Genomic DNA, 17790 nt, shown 5'->3' with positions numbered 1-17790 from the left:
CTCAAGAAATAAATTATGGTATCCATGTCTCCTTAGATTGCAAAACAAGCAAACAAAAGTGCTGATCAATAAAAAAAAAAAATGCTGACTAAACCAGAGCGAATACATTCTGGGAAAATCATGCAGTACTAGGCCTGTGTCCTGGCTTAATCTCTGGTTAGAACGTGGAGGGGAGGCTGTGAGCAACATTTCCCCTGGGGCATCCCCAAAACCACATGTTGTGAGCCACCAATGGACTTGAGAGTCACTGTAGTACAGGACAAAGTGTTGCAGCATCACCCAGTTAATATTTTGTAAAGTATTAGAGGGAAATATAATGTTTCAGAACAAGCAACTGCTGAACATGAAGTATTTAAAAACCCTCATTTAAATGAGTGCATTTCCAAACAACTGGCTAAAGAACAAAAGCTCAAAAGCCAAAAGCAGATCTCACAGGATACCTGGGATAGAAACAATTTGAGCACAAAAACATAAGCATTTTGTCCTAGAATTAATTCATTATCCAGTTATGATCCAGAATCATAATAATAGAAGAGTACCAGTCTTTTAGGAGCTAGGTTTACATTATACTTGAAATAATATTAAAACTTTTCAATATCCCAATCCATAAAATGTGACTGTTAAAAAAATATTATGGGGCAGTGTTGTTTCACAAATTGGGCACCATACATGGAGAGCAAGGAGAAGGAGAACATATAAGACCACTCGAGACTGGTAGGTGGCAGGTTTAATAACATTTACATGGGAACTTTGTCGCAGGCAGCTGCAAGATGAATAGATCTCCTCAACTGCACACTGGAAACTTAAAAGTTCAAAGAGTGGCCTGGTTCAGTCACATTCTCAGTCAACAACACCTCACTTTTTCAGGGCTATGTCCTTGTAATGGTTCCTAGTGCAGGCACAGCGAGTGGCACATGAATTTTGGGTCCAGCTCTTGAGTCAACTGGCAGTCATATCCCCTCAATGACTCCTCAATGGAAGTGCGAAATTCCCTCATCTGCCCTTAACATATTTGCAACTTAAGATGATACTATATATATAAATAGAGGTCCACATACTATGTGTAATGCTCAAAACTTATAAACCAAGCAATGGAATATCTTTTTGCTTTGTAAATTGACATCTGTGCCTTTATAATGACCTAGAAGATTCAAATCTTCTAGGTCATTAGGTAACATTTTTATACTCCCCTGAGTTCTGAACAAGAATGTGGTAGTCAGGGAAGAACCAGCTCCTGGCTGTGGACTGATTCTCTTCTCTAAGAATGTCATGCTGGATCTCATACCATGAGGAAACTTTTTGTACATGGTTATGGAGACATAACCACACTGTCTGATGAGAATCATCCCTGGGCCACCTTCTTCCCCAGTCCTCACCCAATTTAAAGTTGAACACATCGGTAGTATAGTCTACCCAATACAGTCCACAATGAGAAAGAGGCTCTGGACCATTTAGATTAGGATTTCAGTTTTTCAGTATCAGGAGAGTGATTGGGAAGGAGGCACAAGATATATCCGGGTGCTTACATTGCTTTAGTCTTAAGTAATTTTCTCCCTGTGGGAAAGGTCATGTACAGAATAGGATATGCATGGAGCCCTCTCAAGCCCAAAGCTAAGAACAATGGCTACTTCTACCTGGGTCTAAGGATGGCCCTCCCAAAGTCAACTCTCTTGGTGCCACCAATCCCAAAAGCTATACTTGTATAAGGTTAACATGGAATTTCAATCAGGATAAACTAGAACTCAGATTCCCTGGCAATAATTTCTAATATAACTATACAGCTTATTAGAGGTATTTATACAAAAAATACAAATATTTTCCATTATTCAGTAAGTTTCATCCATTCTCTACAAATTTATAATATATTTATGGAGTTTTACAAATAAATGTTATTTGGCAATTTGACAATTAGAGTGATAATTGTAAAACAAGGAGCCAGTTTCTAAATATAGCTTAAGAAGAATTATCCTTGCTATATATTGCAGGGATCCAAATTTAGACAGCTTAGCTTACCTATGTGCAATTAAAAGAAATTTGATTGTATAAAAATACACTCTTAGTTACCTCGTTTAGTATGAGGTTGTTTTAGTTGGGAAGCATGTGGTTTCAGATAAGCCCTGATTACAAAAGTAGCTTTTTGAGAATACATAAAGCACTCTCCAGGTACCTGATTTTAAGCAGCACAGTTATATCTCACAAAAATTCAAAATCTTTAGATAACTGATTTTGTCCTAACATCTAGGGCTGCATAGTCTCTATTTTCTATTCCTCATTGTAGAAATATTTCATTCTGTCCTAAGTATATCAATTCTGTTCAGTGTTTTGTTTCTGCTAACCCAAATTTAGCTGGCTCAGGGTTGGCACACAATCCATCATGCCAACCCTACCCTGTTTCCACATAACGTTACTATTCCAGTGTCTGACTTGAAATTTGATAACTCATTTTCCTATTTTTATTTCAAATTACTTATGAAATAGTTGAATAGGATCAACCTGGGTCAAGGGTCAACATGTATTCCTTTCTAATGGTTCTTTGTTTTTGGCAAAAGTTTCATTAGTTTATAAAAAGAAAGAAACATTACATTTATATTCTATTACTGCACAAATTTCACTACATCTATTGAAAACTTTGAAAGGGAAATATATCTATTTCTTAAGTTAATCATCAAACCATGAAATGTGTGTTCTTTGAATACTATTTGTAGAAGAGTTCCCATTGACAGGCTTCCACAACACTTGCTAAATGAAGTGACTTTAGAAACTGATGAAATTGTTCCATTTTAAAAATGAGGACAATCTGTGGTTATCTCATAATTGTTGTGAAGATTTCATCTAACACTAAGCAAGCCCTCTTTCCATGTGTGTAATAAAGATAATGTGATGGCAAAAATGATGGAGAGGAAATTTTCAGTACTACATATTGTGGGGTATAGAAAAAACTGGAAATGTGACATGAACATAACAAGTTAAAATATCACTAAAAAGGGAGAAAATGAAAAGATAAGAAAAAAGAAATAATTTTGAAACCTACTAAATCATAATGTTAATATTTACATATTAGAGTCTATTTACCATTCTATAAATATCTTACTTATAAATAGGGTAAAAATAAATACTGACATCAATATTTAAAGAAAAGAACCAATATGAAAAATCACTCAAAAGGAGCAAGGTTACCCTTGGGACAAGCTTTAACATGATGCTACTTTATCTAGATTTTTGTTGAAATATATGGTTCTAAAATGAATTTGGAATTCGATAAAAACATAGAAAAAGAATAATTAATGAATGAATTATTTTATTAAAAATGTATTGTGTGTCAGTAATTGTAGGTATCAAGCAACAGTCTTCTAACAAAAAGGAAGTGCTAGGTGTTCAGATAGATTACAGTAGGAACCTTTACCTGTCTTTGATTATAGCTTTACAGAGGAATAATAATCAAAGTTCACATTAAAAGATGAATGGGAGTTAACCCAAAAACTAAATAGAAAGAGAAGTCTTCTACTAAGAGTACTGTGTTCAAAGGCCAGAAGCAGGAAAGATATAGAAACTTTCAAGGAACTACAAAAAATTCTTTTATGGCTGCAGAGAGTGATGGAACATGAGCCTGAATAATTTTTTAAATGACTATATTATTCAAGACATTGCAGACCATGATAAGAATTATTTTATTCTATGCAGAATAAAGTTCAAAGACTTTATAGATGTAAATAAAGTTTGAGATAATATATATATCAATGTTTACTAATATATCATTGAGATAAAATAATAATTGAGGTCAAGAAAATCTATATATTTATATATGAAAGGAATACTAAACAAACAGTGAAATAGACTTGTCTAAGGAAGAAGAAAAGAACTAAATATGTGTGTTACCCATCTAATTTATGTCCCAGAGAGATAGATTCTAGTCAACCAATACTAGAAATTTCCATGTCCCCCAAACAAGATCTTTGTTTTGTGTGTGACATCCAAGAATTACAAAAGAGTGTTTTTCTTCCCACTGGCTAAATTAAATTTCTTGATGTTTTTCTTAAAAAATTATCTTGAACTTTATATTGTGAGTCTATCTTTTACATATCTGCAGTATCAGAAAAAGATTTTGGGGAGCTTTACTTTGCATTTCTTGCATTACAAAAATTCCATTGTTATTAGTGTATATTTCAATTTTATATGTTTATTATATATATACACACACACCCCCATATATTTAATATAATGTAGTTTCTCTCCAAAATATTTCTATTTTGAAATATAGAAATGAGGACTTGAAGAGAACTGTGCTACTATGCTTTGGAAACATCCAGTAATATTATTACTATAGGACATTAGCCTGAAGTGGGTGAATATTTAAATTAGTAAATTTCCCTCACTCTCATTTCATACTCAGCAAACAACATTGGCTGTGATTTGGTTGTATGTTTACTTTGATTACAGGCAGAAAAATTGATTTGTTATTGACACACATGAATGTTTAGGCCTGTGTTGCAGTTATCATTAGCTTCCCCAAGACTGTGCACTTGTTATGCTGCAATGGAAGGGTTCTAATACAGATAGCTACACGTCTTTGGCATCCACGAATAGAGGATCATACAGAACCTAGTCAAATGCCAGCTAAGAGTTACCAACTCTATGGCCTTGGATAAGTTTCTAAACTTATAACTAAAATGGAGAAAGTACTGCAAACCCCATAAGGTATGGCAAGGATTAACCTGGGCATGTTTAGCGCTCTGCTTGCCATAGCATAGACTGAATAAACTTTCTATTTACTTCGATTTTTGGATACGTGTGTTTACTTTAGTCACCTGCATAGTTTCTGTTCATTCCTGGGCCCTGATAAAGATAAACCTCCGGGCCTGTACAAAATCCCTGGATCATGGAGCTTATCATCTCATTTGGCTTCTCTGCAGTGAATCTTCCACAGCCTCAGTGCATGTTTGCTTTAGAACACTTTCTTCCCATGACTTGCGTCCACAGACCTGTAAGGAAGAAGAACACAAGTATGCAGTAAATATCCTATATGTTGAAGAGATTCTCAATATTTAGTGAGTATTTATGACATGAAATTATTGTCATATAGACAATAATTTAATGGGTACAATATAGAGATATAGCATATCTGTAATTATGGTGAGCAAATAACTCAGGTTACCCTTAACTGCATATTTTTTTTTCAAGTTCATGAGTGGTGATTCACTATAATTATTGAATTTTGAGAATTCTATGAACAAAAGTTCTTGCATAAATAAAATACATGGGACTTTTTATATATATTTCATATTATTGTTTTGTGAGGGTTAAGAGACACTGTCCATAGAGTTAAACACACTCTCAAAAATGTTAAGTCAATCTAAACCAGTATTATTCAGCTGGGTTAGGGAGAGGTCATGTTAGATATCTTGTGAGTTCTCAAAATACACATGACCATCAACTGCCTCTCCAGCTTCACTCTCCAAAAACCGCCTCAATGCAGAAGGTCTCTGGAAGTCCTAAATATAGAAAAGGGCAAGGAGAATGTGCATTCTGAGAAACATTCAATACGACATTCATAGAGGTGGTTTCTTCTTTTGTTTTTTTTTTTAGTTTGTTTGTTTTTTCCCCAGCCTGGCAACATACTGATTTAAGTAGTATAATTATCAAAGCACTTAGCTACTTACTTTCTAGACATGCATTTACTTAAAATGAGTTAACTGAAAAGCAAATTCTATTGCTCTTCTGTATTATAGGTATTATGCATGAGAGAAACTTAAAAACAAAAATTCTCAAGTTCCAAAAATATTCTTGTGATCACTTCTATTCTAGCTACTTGTTTTACAAATGATATATCAGATGTACAGAAAGCTTCAAAATTTTTTCCAAAAATGTGCATCTAATTTGTGGAAAAACTTAGGTTATTTACCTTTTTTAAAATTTTTGCATTTGAGTGTTTTCCTAAAGTTTGTGTGTGTGTGAGTGTGTATAACTTTAATTTAATTCACTTTAATTAATGTATACATATATTTAACAAATCCCAGATTTCTCCCATTCTTTTACAGAAAATAAATGATAAGTTTGAATTGTTTTAAAAGAGGAATTCAGCAATGAATATGCTAATTTTTATACATTAAATATTGTTTTCTTCGCAAATAAATTACTTTTTATTTAGAAGTAACATTTACTTCTCAAGTTTCACAAGTTTTAATCTTTTTTTTCCTAGTTATATCTTGGCTAATGATATCTTTAATTAATTAGGTGCATTTTAGACAGACACATAAAGTTGATACTTTCAACTTGTAAGATAGAGCAGTCTGGAAGTCAGATAAAAGGAATTTTTAGTCTGGCTCCTGACACTTTTCCTTCTTTCTCTATTTCACTATGCATTTTAAAAGAACATTTTTAGTAATATATTTACATGATTGCTCATAAAAATGTAATTATATTCTTTGTCTTCTAGCTCCACATTTTCTTGTCCCATTAAAGTAAGTCATGGGCTTTATGCTTTCTTCTTCTAAAACTACCATAGTGCCATAAGCCAACTATGATAAGTGGGAAATTTATCTGACAAATACATGGTGAAATTTCTGCCCACCAAATGCTTTTCAAATCACAAAATAAAAAGGAGCCTTGGGAAATGAATCTACAGATTTTGGAATAGCTCTTTAAAAATTGCCAGAATAATCATCTGCATGGCCCAAAGCAAGATGTAAATTAAGGAGCAATACACTATGAGTGCAATGGAGCATGTACTTATAAATTCATGGTTCCATTCATCTCATGTAAACAGCTCACACATCATACCTCCCAGGAATAATTACACAGCACTAAAGGGTTTGAAATTATAAATATTAAGACAAAAAATTTCTGTGTATTTCTTTTGAAATAAATCTGGCCAGATTAAGAAAGAATTGTCATATTGCCTTCTAATTGGAACTGTGTAGACTGAATATCAAAAGAATTGAAAAGCTTTGGGCAAAATCAGCAGGAGAGATGTCCCTGCTGTCAGTGGAAAATAGATGTTTGCTAGCCTGTTGGCATGGCAGCAATGTGTTGCATGACCAGGCAGGCCTTAGCGTTCAAGAAAGAACACAACATGAGGCTTTTAGTGTTCCGAGTGCTAGAAGCTGGAGTCATTAAATAGGTAACAATTGACCTCTCAAGAAAGAATACTATTAGCAGGAACCTGACTGAACCAAAAGTGTCTTGTACAAGAGGATTCTTTAAATTTCCCCAATATGTGCTATAAAATGCAAGTTTTAAAAATTCAAATCAGGTTAGCAGTGCTTGTATGTGCATACATTCATGTGGTATAATTTGGAAATTTTTAAAAAAAGAGAGAGAGGGAAAGAAAGAAAAATAATTGAGTAAGTACTGAGTAGAAGCCTAGAGATACTTTAACCTGAAAAATGGAATAAGGATTTAAAGTTTCATTTTCAGAATTTTAAGGGATACATATGACATAAATAATAGAGAACTATTAGTTATATATAAAGAGATAAATAATTTTCTCTGTTGGTTATATATTTTAAGAAAAAATATTTCATGAGAAGAGTTAATTCGGAGATCAAAAACAGACATTTTGATGTCACCACTAAAATTCTGAAATATTAGAAGTTGCAGGTACCAGTGATAAATGCCAAAAGATTAAAGATGGCAGATATTTTTAATGCAATATTAATTTTGGAAAGTGTAGGCTGATAAGCATAGTAATAATATTAAAGGGAAAAAAACTCTAGCACATTAAATTACTGATATGGGTAAATGTAGAAAAGGAAAAAAAATGGGTTGCCATTCTATTTAAAGTCTTTACTTCAAGATATATCAAAACCTCACTAACAGGCATGAAAAAGAGAGAAAACAACAAAGGGGAGAAACTGGAGATGTAATCTGCCTGCTTCCTTTCATGATGCCAAAATGTTAGAAATGTTAGAAAATAGCAACCAGTCTCACATTTTAAAAATTAAAGTATACTACTAACTTCCAACATATCAGAGATATGGTGATTTGGTGATGGTTGCCTCACAATTCCACATTTACTGTCCAGTTTGTAAGAAAACTACCGTTAGCAAACCTTCAGGATATGGCGCTCAGTCCTGGGCCAAATTGTCTGATGATATGTTAGCAGGAGGCAAAACCTTAGCCAAACTGGTTCAGGGAAGATTCACATTTTCTGAGAATGTGAAGGAAATTAAATACTTGAAAAAACAGGGAGATATGAGGAAGGAATTTTAAAACACTGATAATGTATTAAAATTATTTTTATCTTAATGGATTCAACTTATTAAGGTTTTGACGAGTATTTTTCTCCAAAGAGAAATGTCTTTAGTTATGGTATTAGGATAATAATGACCTCACCTCATAAAATGAACTAAATAAAAGTATTCCCTCTGTTTTTATTTTCTGAAAGAGATTTGAGAGAAATGTTTTCATTTCTTCCTTAAATATTTGGTAGAATACACAAGTAAAACCATCTGGACCTGGTGCTTTCTTTTTTGGAAGGTTTTATTCATTAGTGATTCAATATATTTAACAGACATCACTCATATAATTTATCTATTTCTCTTCTGTGAGTTTTGCAGTATGTGCCTTTCAAGAAATTTTTCTATTACACATAAGATATTATTATTTATAGGAATAAAGTTGTTCAGTTTCCTTGACTATCATTTTAATGCCTTGGGGATCAATATTAATGACCCCTCTTTCATTTCTGGTAATATGTGCCCTTTTTTTAAAATCTTAGTTAGCCTGAGGAGAGGTTAATCAATTGCATTGATATTTTAAAGAACTAGCCCTTGGTTTTATTTTCTCTTTTGTTTTCCTGCTTTCAATTTCCTGAATTTTTGATGCAATTTTGTTGTATATTTTCTTTAGCTTGCTTTATGCTTAAACTTTTTTTCTAAGTTGTCTACATAGAAGCTTAGATTACTGATTTCAGATGGGAAAAATTATCTAAAAATCAATGTCTATATTTATGGTATAAATTTAACTCAAGGCACTACTTTTATAGATTCCTAACCATTTTGATAAATTATATTTTATTTTTCATTTAGTTCATATATTTTAAAATTTCCATTGAGATTTTTTTTTCTTATACCTTTGTGTATTTAGAAGTGTAATGTATAATCACTACTTGGGGGGGGGTTCCAGCTATATTCTACTGTATAATTTAGAGGACTGAATATGTGTATTAGAAATCCTCAACAGAACATCATCAAGTCAAATATTAAAAATAAAATTATAGCAATGACAAGCAGAACTAGAAGTCTGGAAGTCTGGTCCAACAACTCAAAACACAGTTAATATAAACTACCACATTAACAGGCATGCAGAGAAACTGGATTACTAATAGCTGGTGGGAAAGCAAAATGGTACAACCACTTTAGAAGACACTTTAGAAGTTTAATTCAAAATTATGAATACACTCTAGTAATCATGTAAAAAAGTATTTATATAATTGATTTGAAAAAGCTAAAATATCGAAGCAACCAATATGCCCTTCGGTTGGTGAATAGATTTAAAAAAATAAAAAAACACTATGGTATATTCATATGAAAGATGCTATTCAGTGATAAAATAAATGAACTATCAAATCATGAAAAGACACAGATGAATCTTAAATGGATATTTCTAAGTAAAAGAAACAAATCTTAAAAGACTACATTTTGCATAATTCACATTAAATAATACTCTGTATTTGCAAATTATACAGACAGTAAATATATCAGTGGTTTCCAGGGGTCCAAGGTTGAAGAGAGGAAGTTTGGGTAGTGAAGTACATGGGATCTTTCTAAGGCTGTGAAATTATTATGATACTATATAGATGGAGACATGCCAGTATCCATTTGTCTAAACACACAGAACTTTACAGCATAAAAAGTATTCTTAATGCATGCAAGTATTAGAAAATCATTAGGTGGTCTAGAAATTCCAGGACAGAATATAAAATGTGACAAAAATAATCTAACTTCACTAACAGTGATGGATAGAAATATTACTGACTTAAATTATTTTGGAAATGAGTAGAAATTGTAGGATTAAAGAACAAAATCTATAGAACTAAAATAAATTACATGCAAACAGTACAGTCTAGTTAATAGGCATCTTTCTCTGGGGATATGGGCTAATAAGTCTGAAATCACAACATTTCTATATTGAAAATGAACAGTTAATTAAATGGATGACAGGTGGTGGGAGCCAGTTTCTTACTGTTGAGAGAAAGGTGCCAGATAAGCCAGAGAAAGCATGTAGAATGATCCATTTACTGAGGGATTAGAGTTGGAGATACCACATAAACTCAAGTTTAGTTTAATATAGATACAGAATATACATACAGAAATATGTGAACATATGTGTATATACATAGGTCAGTATACACATATTTCCTTGTTTCCTTCACTGAGAGGACCTAGATCCAATGACACTCCAGCAGTAATGGTCATACCTACTGACTATAAATTGATTTTTGACAAAATTCTCCAGTTAAAGGAACCAGAGTTTCTTGGAAAAATGGTTGATTCTAGGACCAGAGCTGGGAATATACAAATTAGCCTAGATCATATTATGATAACATAGCTCTATTAAAGTGACATAGGAGTAAACTGAAAGAGTTACCAATAGTCAAAGCTGGAACAATTTGAGAAATAAGCAGATGCAGTATATTATTATATATAGTATATTATTAATATTTCATTAAATATATACATTATCTATATTAAATAACTATGAATTCATGCTGATATAAAGGTACTGATTAATTAATGGTGAGAAAAGACAGATATTATGTGCAGAATAAACTGAGGAACATTGTATGAAGTACTTGACCAGTCCTTGTCGAAGAGTAAAATTAATAAAAAAAATATGGAAAGTCTGAAAAGTTGCCATAGCCAAGTGGAGCCTAAAGAGACATAATGTCCAAATGTAATGGGGGATCCTGGGGCAGCAAATGGAGAGTCAATAAAAGGTAAGGAAATTTGAATAATTGGTAAAATTTAGTTAACAATAATAATAATGTTGTAAGTATCATTAGTGGTTCCTTAATTATACAAATGAATCATTTTAATGTAAGATATCAATAATAGGGGAAGCTGACCACAGCTTATACAGGGTGGAGCAAAAGTAGGTTTACAGTTGTGAGTATGTGAAACACAGTTTATACTTATATTATTATTTATTAATTATTGTACTATATTCCATACAAACAACTGTTAACTTACTTTTGCCAGACCCTGTACAAGTACTTTGTAATACTCTCACAATTTACTTGCAAACATAAGCTGTTCAAATTTAAAGTTTATACAATAAATGTACATTATATTCTAAGAAAAACTATGATAAACTAGGTATGTTTCAAATAAAAAATTTAAAAAAATATAGAGTATATACTTTAAATGGTCACCTATCATCTTTTCTTTTGAAAAAAAAAATGCCTATCACTTAAATGCTTCTACACAGCAAAGAAAACCATTGACAAAATGAAAAAGCAACCTATGAAATGAGAAAAAGTATTTATTTCAAATCATTTAACTGATAAGGGGTAATATATATATAAATACATAAAGTAGTCATATGGCTCAAAATCAAATATACAAACAATCCAATTTAAAATTGGGAAGAAGAACTGTAATAGGTATTTTTCCAGAGATGACATCCAAATGGCCAATAAGTACATGAAAAGATGCCCATTATAATTAATAATGAGTGAAATACAAATTAAAACCACAGGGAAGCTATTCACCTGTTAGAATGGCTATATCAAAAAAGACAGGAGATGAGTATTACTGAGGGTGTGGAGAAAAAGAAACCTTTGTGTACTGTTCGAAATGTAAACTCCACTTCTGGGTATTTATCTAAAGGAAATAAAAATTAGATCTTAAAGAGATACCTGTATTCCCATGTGCACTGCAGCATTATTGACAATACCCAAGATAGGGAACAACCTAAGGGGGTTCATCAATGAATGATTAAAGATATGGAATTTATATGTAAAGGCATATTATTCAGCCACAAGAGAGAAGAAAGCCCTGCCATTTGTGACAGCATAAGTGGACCTTTAGTTCATTATGCTAAATGAGGTAAGTCAGACAGAGAAACACAAATACTGTATGACATCACTTATATGTGGAATCTAAAAAAGTGAAACACAGAGAAACAGAAACTAAAATGGTGGTTACCATGAGATGCAGGAAAAGAGGAGGTGTTGATCAAAGACTTTAAACTTCTAGCTATAATGTTAATAATTCTGGGGAGTCTTATGTATAGCATAGTATCATAGTTAATATACTTGAAAACTGCTAAGAGAGTAGATCTTAAATGTTCTCATACAGAAAATAAATGGTTATTATGTAAGGTGGTACAGTGGTAAAAGTGTTAGGTATTAAATTTATGATGGCAATAATGTTTTTAACTGTATCAAATCAAACCTACACATTATTATATGACAGTTATATCTTAATAAAGCTGGGGAGGAAGCAAAAAAAAAAAAAGACTACCAATCATCCTTTCTTTAAAAAAATATGCTACTTAAATCTGTGTTTCAGTTATTCTGTATTTTCTCAGAGCATATTGCCTGCTTTCCTTACATTACTACCACATATTTGAGATTATTTAAGTTCATTCTGGAGAAACTTGAACCATCATAATAACTGAGAGTAAAGCAGTCCATATTATACAAACCACCTCTGGCCATAATATCTGTGAACTTGAACAGAAATAACTAACATGATGACATGCTTAAAATCCTCTCTTGATCTTCCCTTGCTCCAAAAAGGAAGGAATGATAATTTTGCAACTAGATCCATAAATATGTTTACATCTTTTTTAACTCCTTTTTTTAAAAATATTCCCATCATTATTTTTATTTAAATACTGTTTAATTTTTCAGTTAGAGTTGATGTACAATATTATGTTATCTTTATTTCTAATAAGCATTACCTTTCTAAAAATATAATGCAAAATGTCTATTATTCATAGTTTGTAAAATGCAGAAAAAGAAAATATGAAGTTTTAAATTGCTGATAATTCCAACACCAAAAATTAATTTCCTCATTTCATTTTAAAGTCTTACTTTACGAATATGTATTACCACATGGATTTTGTTTCAAAGAGCATGTCTTAAATTACTTGACCATAAAAATTCAAAGATTTTTAGGAATAAAATATATGACTATGTATATGTGTATGACATGCTGAAAATGCACATCCAGGCAGATTAATGGTTCCTCCAGAGTCTGCAATTAACTAAGTAAGACAAGGCAATTATCACATTTACCTCGACTGCTCTGAATTCATATCACAATTTACATACAAATTTTTATTTTCATTTAGTGATACTTGATGCAACTTCAAATTGTGCCCATCATATTTGCTTTTTGCATTAATGAAATTTCCACTGAAGCCCTCCAACTCAGAGTAATATAAAGAGGTGTATTCTCTTGCAAACTAGTTCACTTTTCTTACCTTATTCATTCAATTCCCTAGGCTGCAATTCTTGTTATAATAAAGCATCACTATGCAAAATGCCGAAAAGGCAGATATGCATATCTTACCTTGGATATTCAGCCTTAAAAGGGCACAATTTTCACCATTTTAAAAATACTAGCCGCTGTTTTATCTAACTGGTATAATCATGGAGATTCTGAAGCTCATATCAATGTGCAATCAGAGAAAATTTCCTTTGAGAAGGATCTCTTCTCATAGCCAGAGAGCTGTAGTTTCTCTTTATTGAAAGAAAGCAAAGTAACTTCACACCTACAAATAATTTTTTTTCTTATTTGTGCATTCAAACTAGACACAAAATACTAAAAACAGAGTTATCTGAATGAGAAAAATTCTCTTGTCATTTTTAATGTGTGTGTGCATTTCAAGCTGTTTTCATAAATTTTATTTTTATAAATAACCTACTGTCAAGTATAAGCTATGAAAAGTAAAATTAAATTTATAGGAAATTATAGTTTTAGCTTAAAATATTAATTATGAGCAATACATGTATGTTTATATAGATGTGTTTATATTAATGCGTATTAGTATACTATATGCATGTACTGCTTTATAATTTTAATATTTTACTTATTACTCCATTACATACCTTTTATTTTTATAATAGTTCATAACATAGCTATATAATCTCTCTGCCTTTTTTAATCAATTCTTTGTCTTGGACATTGAGATTGTTTTCATTTGTCTTTACCATGAATAGAATTGCACTCAACAGCCTTGGAAATAAATCTATGTATGGGTATCATATTAGTTTGTAAAGATACATTACTTGAAGGATATTAATGAGACCAAAGAATTCACCATATTTAAGGGACATTTTTGTGAGACCATTTATAATAATTTATATTTATACTCATATATATGTTTGTGCATATATATATACACATTCATATATGTGCGTGCACATATATACATATTCATGTATATGAATATATATATACTTAGGTCCACATATATATTTTCTAGTAATGTGAATTTAAATAACATGCATGTATTAGGTTTACGTATGCACAGATATTTGTGTGCATATATAGGTATATATACATACACATTTATATAAACATATGTATATGCGTATTTTGTCTACTTGTACATGACAAATATACATATTAATACAAATTAAATTCATTTTAGAAGTGTAAGAGTGCCCATTTATTTATACATCAACAATCCTGGTTATTTTTATTTTTATTTTTATTAGTAACAGTATTATAAATGACATTTTATTTTTATATGTTTTTCTTTATTGGGGGTTTATAATACTCAACATTTTCCAAATTTATCTTGATAAGTCATATTTTGAAAGGTAATATCTATTCATGTTTGATGCTATGTTCTCTTTTGAGATGCTTTTATTCCATTGCCTCTAAAAATTTGTTTTTATAGAAGAGAAAAAATCTGTTCTTAAAATTAGAAAATAACTCAATTCTAAGAAAATAAAATGTAATTTTGACCAGCACAGTTTTAGTTTGTCCTCTGTTTAAAAGAGGTTACCCAAACTATTAACTTAGAAAATAAACACTCTATGGGAAACAAAGAATAGATCCAAGAAAGAATGCCTTTTTACCATGAAAACTTTAAAAATTGAAAGAAACTCTGAGGGCACAAATACTTCGTTAATTATACCAAAACTAAAGCTGCAGAACCAGGAAAAAAACAACTGTTTTGATGGGTATGCAATAGTATATTCAAATAATGCATAATGAAATCAATAAAGTGAAGAAATTTATATACTAGAGGCCTTTGAAAGTCACCTTGAAAGAACATTTAACAGGATAATTTGCCAAATCCCAATGAAAACAATGGAAGGCATTTAAAAAGTGTTCAATGAAGAGTAACTGAGAAGTAAACACAATGCTGCAAAGTCAGTCAGATAATTACCTGGTATGGAAAGAAAACATTGGCAACGGAGAAAAGTTTGTAAATAAGAGCATATTATGTTAGCTTTACAGAGAGAAGACATTTTTATCAACCCATTTTTGAGGGTTTGGATTTATTTGAGATGATTTTTTAATGTGATAAAAATATTATCATGTTGAACATATTTTGTTAAATCATGGTTTTCTCATGCTAAATTAAATTAACAATTTTGAACCCTTGCATGTATCAGGCTTTCAGACATATTTTTACACATATATTTTTAAGACCTATACAGCATAATAAGATGTCCCCAAAGCCTCCCTAACATATAACAAAATCGTAAAACCAAAGCCGAGAGACTAATACACATAAACTAAAAACAAATAAACACACACACACACACACACACACACAAAAGGGGTTACTTTATAGCAACTGAACCAAACTTTTTTCTAAGGTAGTAAGGGACAAGGGATATTATACTCTACGAGGAGGCTTGAAATAATTTTTAATAAGTAACCCACTTACCTTTCTGAATTTTTATTCAGGAGACACAACGGCCCACTCCACCTCCTTTTTTCCTGCAATTCAAAATGAAACCCTGCCTCAATACCTTCCCCTATACATAACCAACAGGAAATTTGAGAAGATAAGGCTCGCACTGAGGAAGGACAGCATTCCAGGTGTTTTCATTCCCTGGCAATCACCAATGCAGTCAAGGGGCAGATTTCGTACAAGAAAGATGAAGTAAAGCATTTTTTCTGGGAAGTAAGACCAGCTTCAGGAACCTCCCTTGTAAGGTTATGTTTTGAAAGATGTAAATAAGGTTGTGGAGTGTACCTGAATTGCCCATCTTCGCCTAGGTAATACTAATACTAATGGTATTTAATGAAGAGCCAAAGTACTTCTACCTGTATGAGGAGTAACACTGCGAAAGGACTGTGAAATTTCACAGGCAGACTGGTGAATGAAGCCAAATTTTGAAGAACAACAAATAAGAATGGTGGCAATGAGTTCCTGGTTTGTGTTTGGCTAAAGCAAGAAAATGCCTGGCACGTGTTGAGGAGCCCACGTCTCTTTCCATCTTTCTGATTAGAGGAAATGTGTATTTTAAAAGGCTCTGTCAGTCTTAGCGTTTGGGGAGTGAAGAATATTTCCCTACTTTTTTCTCCTTTTGCTTTCCTGGCCTTATCCTGAGTCAAACCGCAGTTATGAAACTATACTAACGCTGTGCAGTGCAGGGGGTGGGGTGGGGGGAGAGACACACAAATACCTGAAACTTTCAAAGCAACCTCTGAATGGAGGAAATGGGAGAAGTTTCCCTATTGTTAAAGTTAAATACAAAATGAAGACTGGACTTGAGAATGTCCTGAGCAGACAAAACAAGTTAAGCCATGTAAGCCAACTAAATGTAGTTTATTTTATGAGCATAAGCAAAAATTCAATTTAGGTTATTTCTTGTCAATGCCTCTGATCGTTGCAAAAAAAATTTAAGTCATATTCCTAAAAATGGTATGGTATAATCACTTTTAACAAATCCCTTGCCATCTAAAATCCCCATTGTAATAACCAATCGTTGTAACGGGTAAGAGCTTCCTTATTTTGGCTTTAAAAGCCATCCTGTAACTTCATGCCCCTGAACTTCATATCAGCCTTTGCTTCTGAAAGCTCCCACTTTGTAAATTGTTCTTGTATGCACAAAGGGACTCTTACTAAATATTATTTATTGATTTGGTGGTTCTAATTTTGCTATATATGCATGTTTGACAGTTCATTCTAGCATCAGAAATGGGTTCCAATGAAGATCCTAAGGACCCTGAGACCACTGAGCAACCAGGAGCTGGTACCCCTGCAGCCGGTGGAGGTCACTGCTTTCTCAGTAACTCTGGAGTTTGAGGATAAATCTCTCTTTGTGTTTTGAGCTCTCTGACTTTCGTGTACATACCTGCATTTTGCTTGTTGAAGCTTCTTACTAAATCACCCTATTCTGTACAATACATGTTTGATTCCCTCTATTTTGGATCAATTGTTATAAAACAGGACCCCTCATACTTAAGATATCTTAGGAAATTTAAAAGCAAAAATGTGCACCACCTGGCCCAAACCTTTTCTCCACCTTCCTCAAAAACTCTTGCTTCCTATATGTATACCCACTATTAACCATGGTCTTATGCCTTCTTGTAAAATGAGTGAATTTTTGGATACTTTGGAATTGTGGTCATACTGGGGAACTTTTAACTTAGATAAGTCCACCTAAAGTAACAACCTCAAAAAGAGGGCATTCCACCTCTCAGAGACAATGGAATGCATTTTTTGATTGGTATGCAGAAGTTGCTAAAATGCATGACGCCAGAAATAGCTCTGAAAAGATCCTTTCTTATTCCATCTGCCAGAACCACAATTTTGATAAAATATTCTTTTAACTTTTGTATTATTGTACATGAGACATGGCTACAATTT

This window comes from Pteronotus mesoamericanus, unplaced genomic scaffold, assembly GCF_021234165.1.
Source record: "Pteronotus mesoamericanus isolate MK-2021 breed Mesoamerican mustached bat unplaced genomic scaffold, CSHL_Meso_final contig_20, whole genome shotgun sequence".
NCBI classification, from domain to species: Eukaryota; Metazoa; Chordata; class Mammalia; order Chiroptera; family Mormoopidae; genus Pteronotus; species Pteronotus mesoamericanus.
The sequence above is the reverse complement of the archived record's forward strand: the minus strand, read 5'-3'. Positions refer to the sequence as shown.